Source organism: Littorina saxatilis, linkage group LG7 (assembly GCF_037325665.1).
Source record: "Littorina saxatilis isolate snail1 linkage group LG7, US_GU_Lsax_2.0, whole genome shotgun sequence".
NCBI lineage: Eukaryota > Metazoa > Mollusca > Gastropoda > Littorinimorpha > Littorinidae > Littorina > Littorina saxatilis.
In genome coordinates, this window is record NC_090251.1 from 40,904,845 (window position 1) to 40,914,193 (window position 9,349).

General features: G+C 44.6%; 1 long non-coding RNA gene across 1 annotated transcript; it reads left to right on the forward strand.

Annotated features, from left to right (window-relative positions):
• The first annotated feature begins 1 nt into the window (after window position 1).
• On the forward strand, window positions 2–4,135 carry LOC138971479 (uncharacterized). Its single transcript, XR_011457264.1, has 2 exons — window positions 2–2,113; window positions 2,414–4,135. It is a non-coding gene; the product is annotated as an uncharacterized lncRNA (long non-coding RNA).
• Window positions 4,136–9,349: the final 5,214 nt, after the last annotated feature.

Here is a 9,349-nt window from a genome sequence, read left to right on the forward strand (position 1 = left end):
GGGTTAGAGGGGGGAGAAGTAGAGAAACATAGAGGAGGGTGTTAGAGTAAACCAGAGAAAGAGAGGGATTAGAGGAATGATAGGATAAATAAGAGAAGGGTTCAAGTAAAAGTATGACTATGAAAGTTATAGTAGCAACTAGTGTGGGGGGGGGGGGGGGGGGGAGGTAGGTAAGAGGGATCAGGAGTAGAGAAACATTGAGGAGGGTGTAAGAGTAAACCAGACAAAGAGAGAGACGGAATGGAGGAATTAAAGGATAAAGAAGAGAAGGGTTCTGTTAAAAGGAGACAAAGAGGTATAAGTGGAGAAATGGGGTAAAGAAGAGGAGTTGAAAGAAAAGAGAAATGGGAAAGACGAGGGGAGAAGTAAAAGAAAGAAATAATGGAATAACAAGGAATAAAAGAGAAGTTGCAGAAAGAGAGAAAAGGAGATGGTTTAAAGAGATTGCACAAAGAATATGTTGATTATTCATAATTCGTGCATTTAACTGTGATTGTAACTTAGTGTGTATCTTAGAACTCTCATACCGAATGATTCTCCTTGATTTATGATGATCCGTCGCGATATAACCTTGAACGGTTGAAAACGACGTTAAACACCAAATAAAGAAAAAGATTTATGATGAACTTCAGACCCCACCAGCTATTGAGCAAGTTAGAGTTGTTTTTCTGTAGGTGTTTTAACATGTGAATGCTTTGCAGGCGCAATGGTTCTTTGTTCCACCTACCCAGTGATCACAACATCCTTGCAGTCATGTATAGTACCTGTTGTGTTTCCTTCACTAGGAAACATCATTGATAATCATGAATTAGTTGTACTTTTTGAAAAGGAAGGGGAGGGAATTTGTGTGTGTGACTGTGTGTTCAATTTTGTTTATGGGAGACTATTTTGTTTATCCCTAATTATAATCCATGTAGGTTTGTGCATTGAAACTGCGCTCACCACAGTTTGCAGTGTAAATCTGAGTTCAGTGGAACCCCCTGTTTAAGACCCCCCAATTTAAGACTCCCTCCTTTTTAAGACCTTGCTTTTTGAGATTTTCTGATCATAGCGTCTGTAAAATGTAAGACTTCCTCCATTTTGAGACCTGATATTCTCAGATTTTTTAAAGTCTTAACCCTTAGGCTGGTTGTCGCGACATATGTCGCGCTACTTTACGTATACTGTCACCTGGTTGTCACGACATATGTCGCGCTACTGACCCAGTCTGTTTGGTCGGTTCCGATTACCTCCCATGGATGCGAAAACCTACATGACCGTTTGTCTTTATTTTTCTCTCTCTGTTAATTCACCCGGTTGAAAACGACGTTAAACACCAAATAAAGAAAGAAAGAAAGAAAGTTAATTCACCAGTGGCTATGTAACATGTGTTACAGAATTGCACCAGTGTGAGGGTTAAAACGGGGGTTCCACTGTAGTATGTCTACAGTGACTGTCTGTATGTGCACATGTCACAGCAGACTTCTGTGTTTGTCCAAGTGTGTACCATACTTGCAGGAATGTAGGTGTGCTCACCTGCTGAGGTCAGGTTAAAGTTGAGTCAAGCGTGAGGGTGTACAAAGGAAAGTAATGTAGTCCAAAGCATGATCTGGTTAATGGCACACTAGTAATTGTCATGAAAATTGTTTGGCTGACCGTCTCAGATCTGACCTGGCTTTTTACGTGAGGCAAGACCATCCCTCCACTTGGACACATACCCTAAACCAGCTCCCTGGGGGTTAGGGGGAAGAATTTACCCGATGCTCCCCAGCATGTCGTAAGAGGCGACTAACGGATTCTGTTTCTCCTTTTACCCTCGTTAAGTGTTTCTTGTATAGAATATAGTCAATTTTTGTAAAGATTTTAGTCAAGCAGTATGTAAGAAATGTTAAGTCCTTTGTACTGGAAACTTGCATTCTCCCAGTAAGGTAATATATTGTACTACGTTGCAAACCCCTGGAGCAATTTTTGATTAGTGCTTTTGTGAACAAGAAACGATTGACAAATGGCTCTATTCCATCTCCCCCCTTTCCCCGTCGCGATATAACCTTCGTGGTTTAAAACGACGTTAAACACCAAATAAAGAAAGAAAGAAATTCCTACAAAAATCCCTCTGTGCACAGAGTGTACCCAGGCTGTTCATTTCTGGTATGTTACCAAGTGGAGGGATGGTCTTATCCCATGTAGCACCCAGGCTGTTCATTTCTGGTATGTGACCAAGTGGAGGGATGGTCTTATCTCATGTAACACTCAGGGTGTTCATTTCTGGTATGTGACCAAATGGAGTGATGGTCTTATTTCATGTAGCACCCAGGCTGTTCACGTCTGGTATGTGACCAAATGGAGTGATGGTCTTATTTCATGTAGCACCCAGGCTGTTCACGTCTGGTATGTGACCAAATGGAGTGATGGTCTTATCCCATGTAGCACCCAGGCTGTTCATTTCTGGTATGTGACCAAGTGGAGGGATGGTCTTATCTCATGTAAAAGCCTGGCCAGATCGGAGACAGTGAGCCGAACTGCTTACATGGGAAGGAGTGTGCCTTTAAGGTTGGATAATCACACAGTTACAGCTTCTTTCTTCAGTGTTTTGTCGTCTACCTGTCATGGTTTTGTCAGGAGGGCTGTTAGAAATATTGTGTTCTTTCATTTACAATCCTGTAAATAGATCCCTGCGCCTTGAGTCCGAGTCTGGAGATACGCGCGCGATATAAGACTTCATATAACATAAATGTAACTGCCTGACTGGAAGATAATTTGCAGCCTGATTTCTCCACAATGTTTGTTACATTTTTGACTCACATGCGAAGCAAAAGTGAGTCTATGTACTCACCCGAGTCGTCCGTCCGTTCGTCCGTCCGTACGGAAAACTTTAACGTTGGATATTTCTTGGACACTATTAAGTCTATCAACACCTGATGTGGCCTGATGGTGTATGGTTACAAGATCTCAAAAAACATGTGCGGCAACTTGACCTCACTTCAAGTTCAAGGTCACAGGGGCCGTAATTGTTGTCTTAAAAACGACCATTTTTCACATTTTCGCATTTTTTTCTGAAGTTATCGAGAATGGCAACCTTAGCTATGTATGCTATACAGGGCAATGTAAGCCCTATCTTTGGACACCAGTTTGGTTGACCTTGCTTCAAGGTCAAGGTCGCAAGGGTCCTTTAAAGTTGGATTGTATACATATTTTGAAGTGACCTTGACCCTGAACTATGGAAGATAACTGTTTCAAACTTAAAAATTATGTGGGGCACATGTTATGCTTTCATCATGAGACACATTTGGTCACATATGATCAAGGTCAAGGTCACTTTGACCCTTATGAAATGTGACCAAAATAAGGTAGTGAACCACTAAAAGTGACCATATCTCATGGTAGAAAGAGCCAATAATCACCATTGTACTTCCTATGTCTTGAATTAACAGCTTTGTGTTGCATGACCTTGGATGACCTTGACCTTGGGTCAAGGTCACATGTATTTTGGTAGGGAAAATGTGTAAAGCAGTTCTTAGTGTATGATGTCATTGCTAGGTTTAGTTATTTGACCTTGACCCTGAAGGTCAAGGTCATGTAAAGGTCAAGGTCAAGCATGTGAGTCGTATGGGCTTTGCCATTCTTGTTACTCTAAACACTGTGTCTAGAAATGAAAAGTTTAACTTTGTCAGTACGTGTTGAGTGTTATTCTGTGTATATTCTCCTAAGTGGGCTGCTTTGTTCTTGCTGTTGAAGCTTTTTTGTGTGTGTATTGTGTGCTTTTCGACACCATATTTTATTGAATTTTCTTTGGAAAATGAGATTGCAGCATTTTGGGTCTCCTTTGTCTTTCGATATGATTTGGACAAACTTTTTTTTCCTGAAAGGTTAAGACAGAGGGTGATGTATTTACAATGGTTACATTTCAGATGTTTTAAATTATAACTCTGCAGTAGATACTGTTTGAATGTGCCAGTGTATGTGTGTGTCTGTGTGTGTGCGAATGTGTCTGTTTGTGTGTTCTTTGAGATAAAATAATTATATTGTTCAGCACAGCTGTGCATTTCACAGCTGGTTATGATGGCACCAAATATGTACCACTTGAAAAACATTATATGTTGTGAAACTGATTAAAAATAAATCATTTGCAGAGGCAATAATAAAAAGATAAGTGAAATTATAGTGTGTTCTTGAATTCATTTCAATAGCCCATTCTAATGTGATATTTCCAGAGTGTGTTTAAAACAAGTGTGAACAAAATAGAGACATCTGAAAGGTATAAAAAAAAAAAGTGTGTGAGAGAGAGGTGTTGCTATGCTATAAGCATCAGTTGTAACGGGTCAGCTGGCCTATACACAATGTTTTTTGTATAGTTCTGAGATCCATTTCTCTCTCTCTCTCTCTCTCTCTCTCTCTCTCTCTCTCTCTCTCTCTCTCTCTCTCTCTCTCTCTCTCTCTCTCTCTCTCTCTCTCTCTCTCTCTCTCTCTCTCTCTCACTCTCTCTCGTTTGCCCTCTTTATGCTTTTTCTCTCTCTCACACAAACATGCACACAAACAAACACATACACACACTGACACACACACACATACAGACACACACACACACACATACAGCCACTCACACCTTTGCACCTTCAGTGCTGAAAGAGAGCGGAAGAGATAGAGAGAGACACATCCACTGAACACACACCCACACGCCCGCAAAAGGGGGGGGGGGGGGGGGGTAGAGAGGATGAACAATAGGTGGGGGATGTTTTGGGATGTTGGACCTTTTTCAGAGTGGGATGGGGGACAAATCCAAGATGTTCCCCCTAGGGGGGCGCTTTGTGGTCCCCCAGGGAACCAACCGGTGATATCAAATGGTCCCCCAAGGAACCGACAGGTGATATCAAATGGTCCCCCAGGGAACTGACCGGTGATATCAAATGGTCCCCCAGGGAAGCGACCGGTGATATCAAATGGTCCCCCAGGGAAGCGACCGGTGATATCAAATGGTCCCCCAGGGAACCGACAGGTGTTATCAAATGGTCCCCAAGGGAACTGACCGGTGATATCAAATGGTCCCCAGGGAACTGACCAGTGATATTAAATGGTCCCCCAGGGAAGCGACCGGTGATATCAAATGGTCCCCCGTGGAACCGACCAGTGATATCAAATGGTCCCCCGGGGAACCGTAGGGGTGAGAACGGGAAGTTACATCCGGACCCTCTAGGTGGAGCTTCTGTGAGGAGTCCTGTGTAGAGTTGGGGTTCCCGGGACTCTATTAGGTGGAGCTTCTGTGAGGAGTCCTGTGTAGAGTTGGGGTTCCCGGGACTCTATTAGGTGGAGCTTCTGTGAGGAGTCCTGTGTAGAGTTGGGGTTCCCGGGACTCTATTAGGTGGAGCTTCTGTGAAGGAGTTCTGTGTAGGGTTGGGGTTCCTGGGACTCGATTAGGTGAAGCTTCTGTGAAGGAGTTCTGTGTAGGGTTGGGGTTCCCGGGACTCTATTAAGTGGAGCTTCTGTGAAGGAGTTCTGTGTAGGATTGGGGTTCCTGGGACTCTATTAGGTGGAGCTTCTGTGAAGGAGTTCTGTGTAGGGTTGGGGTTCCCGGGACTCGATTAGGTGGAGCTTCTGTGAAGGAGTTCTGTGTAGGGTTGGAGTTCCCGGGACTCTATTAGGTGGAGCTTCTGTGAGGGAGTTCTGTGTAGAGTTGTGGTTCCCGGGACTCTATTAGGTGGAGCTTCTGTGAGGGAGTTCTGTGTAGAGTTGGGGTTCCCGGGACTCTTTTAGGTGGAGCTTCTGTGAAGGAGTTCTGTGTAGAGTTGGGGTTCCTGGGACTCTATTAGGTGGGGCTTCAGTGAGGGAGTTCTGTGTAGAGTTGTGGTTCCCGGGACTCTATTAGGTGGAGCTTCTGTGAGGGAGTTCTGTGTAGAGTTGGGGTTCCCGGGACTCTATTAGGTGGAGCTTCAGTGAGGGAGTTCTGTGTAGAGTTGGGGTTCCCGGGACTCTATTAGGTGGAGCTTCTGTGAGGGAGTTCTGTGTAGAGTTGGGGTTCCCGGGACTTTATTAGGTGGAGCTTCTGTGAGGGAGTTCTGTGTAGAGTTGGAGTTCCCGGGACTCTATTAGGTGGAGCTTCTGTGAGGGAGTTCTGTGTAGGGTTGGGGTTCCCGGGACTCTATTAGGTGGAGCTTCAGTGAGGGAGTTCTGTGTAGAGTTGGGGTTCCCGGGACTCTATTAGGTGGAGCTTCTGTGAAGGAGTCCTGTGTAGAGTTGGGGGTCCCGGGACTCTATTAGGTGGAGTTTCTATGAGGGAGTTCTGTGTAGAGTTGGGGTTCCCGGGACTCGATTAGGTGGAGTTTCTGTGAGGGAGTTCTGTGTAGGGTTGGGGTTCCCGGGACTCTATTAGGTGGAGCTTCTGTGAGGGAGTTCTGTGTACTGTAGGGTTGGGGTTCCCGGGACTCTATTAGGTGGGGCTTCTGTGAGGGAGTTCTGTGTAGGGTTGGGGTTCTCGGGACTCTATTAGGTGGAGCTTCAGTGAGGGAGTTCTGTGTAGAGTTGGGGTTCCCGGGACTCTATTAGGTGGAGCTTCTGTGAGGGAGTTCTGTGTAGGGTTGGGGTTCCCGGGACTCTATTAGGTGGAGCTTCTGTGAGGGAGTTCTGTGTAGGGTTGGGGTTCCCGGGACTCTATTAGGTGGAGCTTCCGTGAGGAGTCCTGTGTAGAGTTGGGGTTCCCGGGACTCTATTTGGTGGAGCTTCCGTGAGGAGTCCTGTGTAGAGTTGGGGTTCCCGGGACTCTATTAGGTGGAGCTTCTGTGAAGGAGTTCTGTGTAGAGTTGGGGTTTCCGGGACTCTATTAGGTGGAGCTTCTGTGAGGGAGTTCTGTGTAGAGTTGGGGTTCCCGGGACTCTATTAGGTGGAGCTTCTGTGAAGGAGTTCTGTGTAGAGTTGGGGTTCCCGGGACTCTATTAGGTGGAGCTTCTGTGAGGAGTCCTGTCCGGTAATACCCCAGTCACACAGAGACGCCGCTTCTGCTACGTTGTAAAATTGTCGGAGAGCGTGGCCATTCGTGGGCCAAACGTGGGAGGATCTCCATGAGCGTGGTTTGGTCGGGGTGGGATCTCAGTGCTAGGTTGGGAAGCTGCACGCTCTCCCTACGCTTATTTTGAACTGCAAAAAACAAGCGTAGCCGGGTCTGGGCGCAGTACAGTCGTCATGTAGTTTTTTTATGGCCCCCGTCACACAGCTCTACGTTTTTACGACGACCATGCCGATCACTCCGATCTGAAAAAGTTATCAAGTCGGGGCTCGCCGTCAAAATCCAGCACATGGCGAATAAAAAAAAACTACATCACGACTGTACACGACTACGCTTGTTTTGTGCAGTTCAACATAAGCGTGGGGAGAGCGTGCAAGCTTCCCGACCTAGCAGATCCCACCCCGACCAAACCACGCTCATGGAGATCCTGCCACTGGCCACGCTCTCGGACACTTTTCCGTCGTAGCAGAAGCGGCGTTTATATTATGTGACAAGGGTATTAGTGCCATGTGCTGGATTTTGACGGCGTTATGCCCCGATTTGATAACTTTTTCAGATCGGCGTGATCGGCATGGTCGTGGTAAGGACGCAGCGCTGTGTGAACGGGGCCTTATTCTTGGCGTGATTTTGAATGGGAAAACAATAAACCCGGCCAAGCATGTCTAATTACTTCTCGTGTAAACGACAGGGTGTTACATGTAGACTGTATACATCACCACAGATCTGTTCATGCTTTCAAACTGGGACGAGAGGATCCTTCTGCTTGGACAAATACCTAAACTCAACATCCTGGCTCAGTGCTTCCTGTGCAGAGCCAGTTTTGTTGTTGTTCATTTGTCTTTTGTTTTCATTGTCTATATATATTATTATTTTGTTGTTGTTGTATGTTTGGGGTGTGCACGTTAAAGATCCGACGATTGACAAAAGGGTCTTTCCTGGCAAGATTGTATAGGCATAGATAAAAGAAATGTCCACCAAATACCCGTGTGACTTGGAATAATAGGCCGTGAAAAGTAAATATTCGCCGTAATGGCTTGATATATTGTGTAAAAAATTCCATCTCACACGGCAGAATTTAATATGTAAAGCGCTTAGAGAACGTCAAGCGCTATATAAATCTCCCATATAAATAAATAAATAAAATGTTTGTTTGTTTGCTTGTTGGTTTTTTTCTGAATGAATTTCGCAGACTGACATCGGTGTCACATACAAAATAAAGTAAAGAAACGATTTTTTTGTTTTGATCTAACTCTGTTCAGGTAGCAGCCAGGCTTAATTTTAATTTTGAATATATAATGTAGTCAAGTGTAAAATGCTCGGCTTATCCCATGTAAATCCTGGACGAATCTATTGTGATTCTTCAAGACGGTCTACACGGAAAGGAAGGCATTACATTAAAAAAATCAAAATAATAACAAACGTACGCACGGAGGAGTTTGGAACTGCCCATGTTTTTCTTCTGGCATTCCACAAGTTCATGTTCCACGCACCCCACAGAACACAACGCAGCATTCTTTTTCGCTGTTTACACGCGGCGAACAATTCACTTCGGGCCTATAATGACGTCAAACTGTATGACCAGCATGGATGTTGAGTGCATGATCATTAACCTGTTCTTGCTGACGTCATTATGAAATGTTTTGATGGCAGCGGCAAGCGACTTTCATGACGTCATCATTCCCACAGCGCCGAATAAACCGTGCTCTCTACGAGAAGTTTTATTGTGTGCACATGAGTCGCCTAGGAGTGTCAGAGGCAGCAGCAGCAAGTTTATTTCTGGTGGGCGCGAGACCAGAACTGAAGTGGGATGGGTAGAAAATGATAGATCACACGGACGGTGATGGGGGGAGGGTGTGTGAGTTGAAGGAAGTGGGTTGCGTGTAAACATGGAGTGCAAGCCTGGTTATTGTGACAGAGGGCCTTGTTACAATAGCAGAACCACAAAAAATAAAAATAAAACGCACACAAAAACAAAAATAAATAGAATTTGAAATTAAATTTAATCAGTGCCACTAACTTCACATAGCTCAAATTGAGTTTTCTGCGGTGACATGCATGTCGGCCTCAACGGAGAGTAGCCCGACTGAACCAGTATGAGTTAACCTGAAAAAGACCCACAGAATGTTAGTCAACAGAACGCTGAATTATGACAAAACAAGACAATTGACAAGTACATCGGCCCAATTGTCTTTATAGTGGACAGACAGACAAATAACTATGAGACGAATGCATCAGATAAGTAAAAGACTTGACACTGACCATCTTGCATGCATTAACTAACACTGATTCAGCAGAACTATTTGCATTAACTAACATTCAGCAGAACTAATTGCATTAACTGACATTCAGCAGAACTAATTGCATTAACTGACATTG